Source organism: Lates calcarifer, linkage group LG9 (assembly GCF_001640805.2).
Source record: "Lates calcarifer isolate ASB-BC8 linkage group LG9, TLL_Latcal_v3, whole genome shotgun sequence".
NCBI classification, from domain to species: domain Eukaryota; kingdom Metazoa; phylum Chordata; class Actinopteri; family Centropomidae; genus Lates; species Lates calcarifer.
In genome coordinates this window covers 3,996,358-4,010,436 of record NC_066841.1, presented here as the reverse complement: position 1 = coordinate 4,010,436, position 14,079 = coordinate 3,996,358, and positions in this window count along the sequence as shown.

Genomic DNA, 14,079 nt, shown 5'->3' with positions numbered 1-14,079 from the left:
TTGGCAGAGACCTGCCTACCTGACCTCTGACCTCCCCCTGGACACGGCAGACTTGGGGTCAAGCCTTGAGAGGCAGTGCTGAGTGCTTCTTCGACGGCTCATTTCTCTGCTGATGGGGCAGTTAGCCTGAGAGGAATGCTGTCTCCGTACGTGCGCAGGCAAACAAAAGACAGCTTTCCTGACACTCTGCGCTGATAGCTTGGCCTCTTTGACATATGGCACCACTATAACACAGGCTCCAGGACCTGGCCAGCGTGCAGAGTCTTGGAGAATCTTTTTTTTTTTTTTTAATTTTGAGATAAAATAATGATTATGATGTAAGATTACAAGTGGTGAGAATCCTGGCCTGCTCATCTGCAGTGTGTCTGCATTGGCGAGGCTTACCCAGACACATGCTTCCAATTAGCTGGGCTTCTTCATGTAAATGCTTCATAAATTATCCCCCCTGCCCCGGGATTAGGTGCTCATAAAGCGAGCTAGCATCTCAATAAACAGCAAAGGTTGTGTATAGAGAGCAAATTAGAGGGACAGTTTGAGGGTAAGGACAGAAGTGGAATAAAAAGAGGCACTGTAAGATGGCAGTAGGTGTTGACAGAGTTAGGGTGGGGGTGAACTCTGAACAGTCCAAACTGTATTCATAAACCCACAGGAGATTGTGCTCAATCAGGACAATCTGAAAGGTGTCATGTTACAGAAAAGTAGCTGAAGTCCAAACTCTTCATATTGTTTAAAATAACTGGCAGGTTTTCAGGGCAGTGGGGGTGACCTGCTGGTCACAGATACCGACAAGGAAAGTCCCTAATTTTCAAATAATATTCAAATAATATTCCAATATAATTTAATAACAACTTTTAAGGCAACATGGGTGAGAGGAGACTAAAATCTGAACATGTATAATTCAAAGAAAACTGGACAAATGCCATGTGACTGATGATGGAATATGATGGGTCTGAAAGCTCCACAAATGCTACTAAACAGACCTTGTGTTGACTTTCAGTTTTCCAAGAATTTAATGATAATCAGAAATATTCCAAACTATATCTGGTAATTGAAAATCAAAAAAATAATAAAACAATTAATATTATGAATATTATTTAATATATTACAGCTATGTATGTGTTACATATTTAAATATATATATATATATATATTGCTAAAAAAAAAAGACCATATGATGCAGCTGAAGGTAGTAAACCTAAAAATAGAACCTCTGAACTGCACTGTTATATGTATTGTTCAATAATATATTTCTTTAATATTGCATTATATATAACTACATTTAAATGCGTAACATGTGTGTATATATTCTATATATGTGTATTGTCGTTGCTTACATTCATAATAATCATATACTTGTAAATAAATGAGTTAATTCTAAATTATTATTCAGCTATATTAAATTGAGTATATAATGAAATTACAACATTAGTATTACTACAGATAAGTATATGAAACACACACTCAGTTATTTTCTAAGGAATGTCAAATTGAGGGGAATAATTTCTGGTTGTCTTGATTATCTTTATGATAAGTGAATCATTTGTTTAGTCAATAAAATGTCAGAAAATAGCACATTCTTCAAACTGACTGACAAACTGTATAAAACCCAAAGATATTAAATTGATAATGATACAAAAGGATGAAAGTGGCAGGTCCCTATGATGTAAGAGAAAGTCATTTGTCATTTTCAGGCTGAAACAAAACTTCATAGTCTAAGTCATAAAACAATAATAACAACAAAGTGCCTAACTGCCTACTTTACAGAAAACGCTGCTGCAGAACAACTTGTAGGTTCTTCTCTCTTCATACAGGCATGAGTCAATCCATGACCACTGCGTAAAACCACAGCCTCTCCTAAATGCTGCCGGCTGTGTGTGAAATACGTGATGGGATAATTTGATAAAGCAGCCTGCCTCTGTTCAATCAAACAGACAATAGCCGGAGCATTACGAGAATTAGGCCGTTTGGTTTGCGCAAAGGTGTGGGGTGAGTGGGAGGTTTTTGAATTCTGCCAGGAATGTAAAGCGTCTGTAAATACAAAGCACAAAGAGCCTTAACGCAATAAACCTCGGGCCACACTGGCCATACAATGGACTGTCATATTGAATTGGCCCAGAGCTGTGGGAGAGAGGCTGTTTAAGAAGACGCAGGGTGGGAGTTAAGCTGAGAGAGAGCCCAGCATGACAGACACTTGTCCATGTAACAGCTCTGCAGAAACTCACATCGGGCTCTCAACAACACTCTGCTTTACTGTCGATCACCAAGACACTCAGCAACACCGGCTGTCACCTATACATGTAATATAAATGCAATCTCACTTTTTCTCTGTGATATAATATCGACCATCTCAGAGGGGCAGACAGAGACTGACACACATGCACTCGCACTCTCACACACACTCACTTTTTGAATACAGCACCATACAGACAGTCAATAACAGAATGGGGCGTGAGATTAAGCCTAAGCCCACCTTCTTTTCATGTGGCAGAGCAGCCGCTGCCCCGAGATCTGGCACCAGATGGCGCTGTCCCAGTCAGTGCCAGGAGATAATCGGGACAGATCGGGCCGCATTACTACCCATTATCTTCTAATTATTCTTGTGTGGAGCGCTGATCCTGCCGTTTGTGTAAGTGGATGGCACAGAGAGCCTGTCGCCCCCGGCAGCACGAAAATCCTCCCTACTTCCCTCACCCCCTCTGGGGACGGGGAGAGAGATCAGCCGGGGGAAGGAGAAGGAGGGAGCGGAGGGAAGGAGGAGCTGGTGGGTAAGGCAGCCAACCTGACGGAAGGGAGATCCGCCTTTGTGAAATATAACACAACGTCCGACTTTCGTATAGTGATGCCAGTGACACCCGACTGAGGAGATCTCACTGACCTTTGACCTCTGTGTTAGTGTTACAGGAAGCAACATCTTGTTGCTCAACAAACCAGACAGAGAACAGCATCATTCTCCTCTGATGACTCTATAAAAGTATGATAAGGATACAGTTCAAGTCTCCCAGGCTCCATTTGTACAGTGCCTGTGCTGAAACAGGCCCCAACCCCCCTACCCCAAAGGATAGTGCTAACTGCGCAGAGGCATATGGCTTACCATGTGCTGGGTCCCACGTGCACACTCTTAAGCGCAAATCTACCCAGAACATCTTCGCTTAATTATCAGCATTTTGTTCAGCATCCTGCTATTTTGCATATTAATATCTGTCAGCTCAGTGTGTAATATGAGGAGATGAAGGCTTAGGCTACACTAAACTACCGCCGTAAACACAGGCTTCACCGAGCAAGAATATACATGTTCAGCCGAAAAAACTCCCACGGGGTGCAGAGTCCGAGACGATGTGTGTTTTCTATACCTTTTAACCAGGTCTCAAGTGTGCACATACGCACATATGTTTGTAAAGTGTCAGAATCGTGACGTACGAGCTCTGTGTGTGTTTTGTTTGTGAGGCATGTACCCGCCGTGCGTGCGTCAAGAAAACCAACACAACATGTTTACCCACCGGTATACACGCTTGCATGTGCTCACACACGTGTGCCCGTGGCATGTGGTTACCAGCCTTCCGACTGACATGCAATAAAACACGCCGTGGCATTGTTGATCAATCTCGCCAGCCCACGGGCCGCACAGCGAGGGCATGTACATGCAAATGAGAATAGCTAAATGCCACTGAGGGGGCGAGAGAGGGAGGCAATCACTTCAGCTGACAAACTGCACAGGAAGGGGGATGCAGTTGGAAAGAGGGAGGGATGGGGGAGGGTGGGGGGGGACTTGATATCCAGGGGGAAAATTTTAATGCAAAGTGATCCAAGAGAAATAAAGACAGCGGGCTTAATTACAAGAGACGCTGCACGAGATGAGTTTATCTTCACCACAGTTTAAAAGTACAGGTTAAAGAGAACCATCATAACATCTACTGTGCTGATAATTTTACCTTGTTGAAACAAAAAAAAAAGTTCAGTGTGTGTTTCTGTGTGTGTGTGGCAGCGGCAGAAAACCCAGAGAGCTGTGATTAAAATGTAAGAGAGGCTGCAGCTAAGACCCAAACCATTCTCTGCCAAGCTGGGGTCAGGTCAACTGATCTGGGGGCCACTTGGGCAAATCCCAAACACAAACATGGCAGAAGAAAGGCGCAGAAAGCGCAAGGAGGCTGGTGGTAAAAAGACTGATAGAACTCGTCCATGGGAAGATGAACAGACAGGGAGATCATGAAGGGAGAGCTGATTAACCAGCTTTTAGATCTCTGGGAAATATCCGAAGGATTGTGTCTCTAGCTCCATAAATCCTGACCCTTAATGCTGAATCCATCAACCCTGGGAGCCCCTGTGCAACAATGAGAAGTCTATAAGCTGCTCCAAGCTGCTCCATTGACGGTTCATTAAGCAACAATGAGGACAGATAACCAGTGAATTGCTGTATTGGTGGCTTTCGCTTTACACTCAGTAGCGGCTTTTAGCTTACGTCACCCCAGCTTTGAAGCACAGGGCATTCCCCTTATTCTGAGCTGGGGTGGCGCATTCAAGAGGCATGAGGCAAAGAATGAAGCAGGTGTTTTTCTTCTCACACATGTGGACGCTGTGTATGATGTTACAACTGTCAAACATGCCATCATCAATCTGTTTTTAGCTCCCTATGACAATGAAATGGCTGGATGACATCAAGAGGAGAGAGGCTGGATATTAGAGCTCGAGCCCGGGGCTTCATCCCACTTCAGAGCGCCGTTCCCTGATCAAAGATGGAGCAGCAGGTCAGAGATCAGCTGGTTAGAGAGGGATTGTCCTATAAAAAATGTGCTGCATGTTTGATGCCTGTAGTATACCCGGCATACCAGAACTTGTTAACCACTGTTGTTCAAGCGTCCCTGACATGCCTGACCAATAACGGCCTGTTGATTATCACTGATGAGTTTTTGTGGTGTGTCCAGCACCACTGGCTCTAGTCAAACAGCCGAATCTGCAGTGGAGGCAACTGGTGACCCTGTGACCCTTAAATCAAATCATTCCCCTAAATCAATTTCACTTGAATTTTAAAAACAGCTTGCTACTTTATTTCAGGGTGAGCCAAAACAACACAGAAAAACAAAAAAGACTTGTGCTGCAAGCAAAGGTAAAAGCATCTGAGTTTTGTGAGGCAAAGCTGTATGCTAGGTGTGTTTTCTTGAAAAATTATTATTACTTCCAGTGGGGAATTGGTGGCAATTTAGGATGCACTTGCAAATGTCTTCACATAAGGTGAGGAGCTCTCAGACTGGCTGTTCAGCTTAAAGAATCAGTGATTTTACCAGTGTAGTTCACTTTCTCCTTAGTTTCTGTCTCTGCCCTTTTCTTTTTTCCTCAAGCTGAAGACCGCAGGCTGACATTGCCTGGATAAAGCTAGAGGACGAGCTGAAACCTACAAAGACTGGACAAACCACAGATAAAGATTGTTTCCACCAACTTGCGCAGTATTTTTTTTTAAGACTGACAGGAAGGAGCATAAACACTGAATGACTGATCAGTAACGACTGGATTGCTGGTGGTGAAAGAACAACTATTGCGTGTACTTGTACCAAAACAAACATGGATGAGAATCGACAGCTTGTGAAATGTGGACTGAAAAGGCCAAAAAAGGAGGAAAAAAAGCAAAGAGTTTGAGATAGATCCTGCATGGAGAGGCATGTAGGACTGTAGTATAGAGTGCAGAGGGAATGGGAGGTGAGTGAACTTTGAAAAAGACCCTAACATCAGATAAACTGTTATGTATTTTGGTATGCACCTTATTTTGGTATAACTTTGGTACGTGCACCCAAACTCAGGCGATATAACAGAATTAAGTCACCTCTATACTCTTTTTACATAACACAAAAAACAAGGTATTCCTGCATATGTGCACTCATTTGTGCCCTTGTCATATGTTCCACTCTCCACTCTTTGATTTCAGGGCCTCGACCCCAACTCAACACCAAACAAAGGCACACAAACACTCACCAGGACAGTTCGCCTTCATCAGAGGAGGTCGGCCGTTCCCATGAGGCTTTGTGTTCACTCTAAGATCGAGGTTCGCTGGGATTGGCAGGGTCCACCCTGCGACAAGAAGCCACAGCTTTTTTTTTTTTCACCTGCCGCCTCTGAGTGTCAGTCAGTGGCCAGTCATGACCCGTGTGACAGCAATCAAAGTGAATAGAAGAGTGAGCCAGGTGGTAATTGTGTATTATTCAACTTACAGGGAGCACGCCACGCTGCTTTAGCCTGTTGATCGCTTATGTATAATTTAGCACAATCTGTGCATGTATTATAAATGAACAGGGTTTCCGAAGTGGCAAATAGAGTGCAATTAATGTCTCGGAGCTCAGAGCATGCAGATTGACTGTCTTTAGCCTATTTTTTCATTGCTCATTTCTCTCCTTTCGTCCTTTTTATCTACCCCCCTTCTCTTTCACTTCCCTCTTTCTCTCCCCTGTTCCCCAACCTCTGCTGTCTCCCTCTTTCTCTGGGAGTCAACTTTATAAAGGAGTATGAGTGAGAGTGAGTGAGTGAGCACTCTGGAGGCAGTCAATACCTTATCAACTCCTGCCGAACGCTGACACCTTGACGTCCTTGACAGCAAATTATTACTTTTTCATGACGCAACCAGGTGCAATTACAGCAACATCTTTGCGCTGTATCCTGCTGCTCCTGCAACTGTCAAAAGGCGTTCCTGGTGGGATCCTGGAGGAGCTGAGACATCAGTCTCTCAGTCCCTCCCAGATCTCGGCAAAGACAGACTGACAGACAGGAGCGAGGTGGGGGGACAGAGTGCAAAGAGAAAATAGAGGGAGCCATTCAAACATGCCCAAAGATTCAGTAAATAGTTGCATTCTACTCAAATTCCTTTTCTGGGAACACTCAGAGGTTTGTTTAGAGGGCTGTTGACTGACAGCGAGTTTTGTTGTTGTTGTTCTGTAGATGCAGGTAGTGAGCTAGCTGCTGCTGCTGCTGCTGCTAGCAGCCCGGTAAACAACTGTGTTTGTAATGTCATCACACGCTCCCAGCTTTCAGTGCTTCACACTGTAAACCCTGTAGGCTTGATTATAAAGTTTAACCACACTTTAACGCACAACAACACTGAGGAAAAAACACCAGGTAAACCTCAATTAAGACTTCAGAGTGTCACTTTCTCCCCGTAGCGCAGCAGCAGAAGAAGAGAACACAAAGAGCCCACAAGCCTGTGATGCTACCCCTGTGAATATGGGGATGCTGGGTGGTGGGGGAGAAACTTTGCTATCCTGGAGGTGGATGTTGCCTCATGTCTCTTTGTGTGTTTGGTGTGTCCCCTGGTTGGGAGCAGAGAGGGGAGACATGAGGGTGGCAGTGGCAACACTGCGAATGTATGTGTGTGTGTGTGTATGCGTGTGTTTGTCTCTGTACATGTGTGTCATGGAGAAGGACAGGTAAGAGGAACAGAACAAACCAGTGAACGTGCTACAGACACACCTGAGAGTCTCATCTTTCATCTCAGACTCATCATCCACTGATCCTCACCCCTCTTCCTTCCTTCCTCCCCCACTCAATTTCCTCTGTTTCCATTTAACACTTCATGTGCCTCACAGAATTTTTTAAAGATACACACACACACACAAACACACTCATCTGACTTATGTAGGTAATGACACCTCAGTGAGCTATTGGTTTTCCTCGGCCCTCTGTGTGTTTTTTCTCTCCTCCTGTTGCCCCCCACCCCCCACCCCGCAATCCCCCTCCATCTCTCTTCAAGCTCTACCTTCTCTCTCCTTTACTCCCTCAGGCCTCCCCCCTCCTCTCCTCTCTTTTTTCCTGTGGTGTCAGACACAGATTTATTCTGCCTCTGATGCGTGTAGAGCAGAGGAGTGTGAGTGAGCGGGGAGAAAGTGGAGGGGGGGGACAGGGTCAGTGAGGGAGGTGGGGAAGGGGGGGGTTTGACTGTGTGTGTACAATAAGAGATAAGATCATGGCTCCCCAGGGGCTTGTTTGGCCCTGTACCCGATCCATCAAACGCCGGCTCCAAGTGCCAAGGTCAACTCTAATGAGCATTTTCTGGGGTCTTATTCTCCACTACGAACACCCCCCATCACCACCACCAATACCAACACATACTCTCGCACACGCACTCTCTAAACACACCTTGGACATACCTGCTTAGCTGTAGGACGGATGGTTGTGACAGGAAATATAACATGCTTGCATGCGTCCCAATAGGTGTTTTAAAAAACACAAAAATCAAACATCACAAGAGAGCAGGAGCTCAAGAAAACCAGCCAAGGTGAGTGATCCCTGTCAGGTGTTGGGGACCAGTATAGAACCTCAATTCTTTTGAGTACCAAACGAAATCAGTTACAGGCATCAAGTGTCGAAAAACTGTCAATACCAATACCACTGCCTCTGTTTTTTTGTGTGTTATTGTGTGACTTTCAGTGGTGGAAGACGCACTGAGATCCTGTATACAAGTGAACAGACCACAATATATTCCAAAGATTTTTTTGTCCACCAATCATTTACACCCAAAGACATGAGAAAATAAGGCCCAGGCTCAAAAATATCAGTTATCCTTAAAGTAGTTTTAACGTTCAAGAAGTCACCTTATTTCACACTGACTGTCTGACAGCATCATACGTAATATTCAGTATCAGTTTATTCCTGCTCTTCATTTAAGATATATGATTATACTCAATTAAATATTCAAATCCCAAATAAACATGACACATAAATTTATTTGTTTCCTAAAAATGTAGCATGAAAAACTTGTCATCTTCTCTGTGAGTCAGTCAATATTTAGCAAAAGTAAAAAAAGAGTTTTGCAGAGAAACATATTCCTCAGACTGAGATATTGGTAGCAAAACTCAGGTGTTGCATTGGCAACGTATCAAAAAACTTAAATGCTACCTATGCAGGTCATCTTATCCTCTGTGTATTTTCAGACGTGACACCCAGAAAAACCTACACACCAACTCGCCCAGCTGTTTCCCCTACTTTTAGCATCACCAGGTTGGACGCACACTTGGACAAAAAAAATGGGCCACAGTGCCAGGTAGGTGGGCTTTTAGTAGAAAGACTCCCTCATCATCCCCTCATCATGCACTGATCTGCCAAAAGTTGTTAGGGTCTGAAGGCTCGCGGAGCGTGGGTGTGCGCCGGAGCATGTGGAGCATACTAATGAAGCAATAAAAGTCACGACGTGGAGGGGTGAGGGTTGGGGGTGAAGGCACGCTGGAGGGGAAGGTAGCGGTGAGCAGAGGATTGGGAGCCGCTGACAGGAGGTGTGATAATTGAGATGTTGCGACCCCACATATTACCTGCATATTGGCCAAATTAGGAAGCAGGGAGTTTAAGGCCAGGACGAACACTGGTGCCCCCCTGCCATGATCCACCTAGTGTGTCTGTGTCTGTGTGATTGTGTGTATTTAAAGGCCTGACATTTTTCTTCCAGTTAGTTTTATATATAATGTAAGAATTAGAACATGCAACCAGAAACACTTCTATGTTGCAGAGATACAGTTTGCATATTGATAAATACATCAGAGGAAATTCAGCACAGGAAACAGAGCTGGCAAATCAATGTCTTGATGTTATATTTGAGCACTTTTCCAATATTGTTATGTATCATAATGTGGCAACTATGTGAAAAAATCACATAGAAAATCATCATACTGATCTTCAATGCAATTAACAGTTATATGTCACATAAAACACAACTCTTAACATGTGCAAAAATAAAACTTTGTTAATTTGGACAAGTGAATTTTTACAAAGGGACATCGCTACATTTTCATCACCACTGTACCATTCTATAACTGAAGATGAATAAAACTGAAAAAAGTGAAAAGTCATTATTTTTGAATGTAAGGATTTACGGTTTTAAAACTGTGTAAACTGAACTGTGGGCTTTGGACTGTTGGTCAGACAAAAAGAATCTGAAGACGTCACTTTGGGCCTTGGGAAGTCGTGATAGGCACTGTCTGATATTTTACAGACTAAACAAATAACTGATTTATTCAAAAAATAAACTCATTAATCAGTCCCGAAAATAACTATAGGTTACATCCCTAAAGAGAAGACGTTGTGGCAGTTTAATTACTCTTCCATATTGTACTTATGTGTGTGTCCTGAGTGACACTCACAATGTGATTCATGAATGTAAGCTTGACCTCTTCAATGCCCCCACCTCCCCACAAGGAGGGAGAAGGCCAGGGGCCCGGCCCACCTCGCCTCTGTCTACCCTACGCAGGGTAGAGGGTAGGGGGCGAACCTGGACCCTGTGCCACCCCCCACCTGGAGGTACAGGAACTAGAGGGGAAGTCTCCACACTGTCCACCAGCTTGTGTGTGTCTCCCTGTGGCAGCTGTGGGAGACCCCCTGCCCAATGTGAGCCCACCAATACACCATCACTCAGTGAGGGGGGTCTACATGACAGATTAACATTGAACTATGACACCTTGCAAGGGAAAACAACTGTTTTCAAGCACTGGTTTGGCTGCTGCAATGTGCCATAAATGCTGAACAAGTATCCACTTTACCTCAGAGAAAGACAACTGGCCTGCTAACTGATTAATATGAGTCATTTATCAGGCAAAAATATGAAACATTTACTGGTTCCAGCTTCTAATTGCTGCTTCTCTGTTTCATATCATCATTTGAGGGTTTTTGACTCATTTCCTTTTGACAAAACAAGCGATTTGAGGACTCACGTAACCTGAGGTGGAGAGTTTCACTATTTTCTGACATTTTATAAACTTAATTAATTTAAAACACATTAGTAACCAGTTAAGAACATATTAATTGGTTGCTTCTATCAAGTACCAAAAGTTGGCACCTAATACTCGGCCAGATTCTTGGTCTTTGATCAAATATCTCCTGATTAAAATTATAATTTTACAAGTCAGACCATATTTTATTCAGGTAAAGTTTGTGCTTGTGTTAAGATAACAGTAAAAATTTGAACATTTATGAAATGTGGCTTATTTTTTTTGTAGAAAAATGTGCTTATAATCTTTGTAGTAAATAACAGAAAAGGCACTGTGTTGACCAACAGGTCCTCCAGACCAAACTACAAAATGTGTTGCCTTTCAGAATGAACTGTAAAAGCTTCTCCTGAAGTGGAAAAATAATAATTTATCAGTACCTGCCAAAAGCATTACCAGTGACCAGTATTGGGAAAGTAATGACAGCGTGTAACAACATCTGAGTGACTGAGAACCACCTTCTAACACGTAGTAGAGGCTAGCTGCTTTCCTTCTCCTCCTGATCAGCTAACACAGAGAATTAACATCAAACTTCCTTCAGGCTCCTGGCAACACTGAAAACAAACTGACCCCCAACTGTCAAAGTAAGAGCATTCCTGGTACTCATAGTACTCACACGTTAGTACTCTTGAGCAAAGTAATCACAACACTACTTAAGCACGAAAAATACTTGGTCATGTTTAGGGGAAAATCGTGGTTTAGGGACCCTTTATTGTCACAGTTACAAGAACAATTCCTAGGTTAAAGTAGAAACTAGTGTTGACTATTGGAACCAAACAGTGGTCTCACAGGTTCTAATCACAGGTTGTCATACACTATGGCAACCCATCCATTCACCTCCACCTCCTCTTGAGGAATTTTTGTGGCTGTATAACAATGTCGTAATGCTTCCACCTTTGCTCCTGACAGACAACAGTCATAATTCACACGGCCGCCAGAGGTCTTTATCACGGAAACGTAAATATTATGTCGTTTTAAGGTATTTGTACAACTGGGAACTATAACTAAAATACTCAGCTAACTAAAATATCAATGCACAACACTAAATAAACAAATTAAAATCACTTAAAGCCAGAGCTCCTCCATCTCATAGCTCTAATGGACTTTGTGGTTTAGCCCCTGGGAGGTCAAAGGTCAGGCAAAGTATAGGGTTGGCTTTAGTTTGAAGGAGCTGGCATTCCTCATGAGGGACAGTTATGATGGATGGTCGTAGGTCCTCGTCCTACGCCTCCCCACACCCCACTCCATTGGCTCCTCACTCACCTCTCTGCCTCTTGGCACCATCCCTCCATCCCCTCTTATCCTCTGACCAGATGTGTTCATTGAACTCTGTCAAGAATAATAAAACACTGGGCTGCGAGGGGCACGCACACCGGGCCGACAGCGCGGGACGGGTGGGGTGGGCAAATATTCAGATGCATGCATGACCCACAATTATGAAAGAGACACACATTAGTTAATTTGTAATTATTTATTAATTTTGGTCTAATGCTAAACACCAACACTCAAAAATGAGTTTTAGTGTGAGGTGGCTTTGCTCTTGAAGACAGCACAGAGGAAAACTAACTTTGAGATGCTGCCTGTGTCTAATGTACATGTAAATGGTGATAAACACACATTTGGCTTGAAAAGAAGATGACATACTCATCCTTGTTTAACTGCTGAGTGACCAATGGTGCTTTGTAGAAAACATGAAATAACCTAAATCGCTCTTCCAAACCAATAAAGGTGCTTTACACCGAGCCAGTCAAGAACGTAGTTTCACTGAGGGATGCAGATATTTCAGAACCACGTGACATTTGTTTGACACTTCAATCCACACAAATTATAGCACCATGAACGCAAATATTTACTAGTGGCCCCATGGGAATCCAGACCTCCTCTGAAAGCTGTCAGGTAAGACTGGGGTCTGGGTTAGCCCGTTCTGGTCTGGATCCAGTTCCAAAGTACATGGACTTGTTAAAAACTAGAGTAGAACAAATCTTTTTCCCCGTCAGTCTTTTCTCTTCTCTCAAGTGGCAAAGAGCAGTGTGCAAAACATCAATGTACTAATTTAGCCAAATAACTATCTCTCCCACTGCGTTCCTCCAAGGATCGTTGTCTGGCACTGCCATCCCTGCACACAAGGCAATCTCAGTCCAGACTGTTCTTGTTCCTGGTTCCCAGACGGGGAAAAGAGCTCCCAAATGCTATTAGAGCAGGAAAGTCCCTCTCTATCTTCAAGAATCTCCTCAAGACTCATCTCTTCCGGGAGCACCTCCTCACCCTCACATGCCAAACTAGCACTTACTTTGCATTTCACAACCATTTGCTCCCAGTCAGCCACAAGAACATTAATGAGGTCCAGCACTGATGTTGGGGTTTAGGCCTGTCAGCGTTCCAGTTCATCCCAAAGGTGCTGAATGGGGCTGAGGTTCGGGCCGAACTGGGAAGAAACTTTTCTTGACCTGGACAACAAACTGTTGCCTTAAATATCACTGTATGCTGTATTATTAAGATTTCCTGTCATTGGGACTGAGGAGCCTAAACCAGGAAAATCAGTCCCAGATCCAGATCTCCATTTTGTGTCGATGCATCCCAGCACTCTGCCTCCAAGAAACATCGAAAGTTACAGTGTTTCTATTCAAGATTTCTGCTTTAACTTGTAGAAGCAGATATTCATGGTGTAAAAACCCTTAAAAATTGCAGCAACAATTTCAATCGAAATTCACCACACAAAGAAAAAAACAGCAAAATTAGTAAAGGATATGAAAATATTCACATTTGATAAACTGCCAATATCTTCCAGATACATCCTCTAACAAGTGCAACCATGGACACAAACCAGACACACAAAGTCACCTCACTGTGACATTTGCTCTCACGGGTAGAAAAGTTTGTGATTTAGTGTTTCCTCTAGTCGTTCGAGTCTCAGTCGACAGAGGAGCACGAGAAATGTCAAAGGCAAGAATCTAAGTCTGTTGATGGAGGAAGAAGAGGAAGAGGAGGAAGAAAAGGGGAAGGTTGAAGAAGATTTTGCTCTGATGTTGCTGCTCAGGAAGGCCTCCCGGGATAGAATCAAAACCTGCCTCTCCTGAAACCCTCTCACCACAGGGGACCGGTGACCACTCATGCCCCCCACTCAGCCAAAGCCGCCCGGATGAGAGCAAAGACGGGGAGCGATGGCAAAGATGGAGGCAGGGCAAGCACATTGATGGCTAGAGTGATGATTTCCTTCACACACGCAGACACAAATGCCCCCACTCATCCTCACACACCTCCCTCCCACCTCCCCATGGCCCTGGCCCTGCAGGCAACACACACACACACACCTCTTCTACCTCACACACACACACCATGGTTAGGCTTCCAA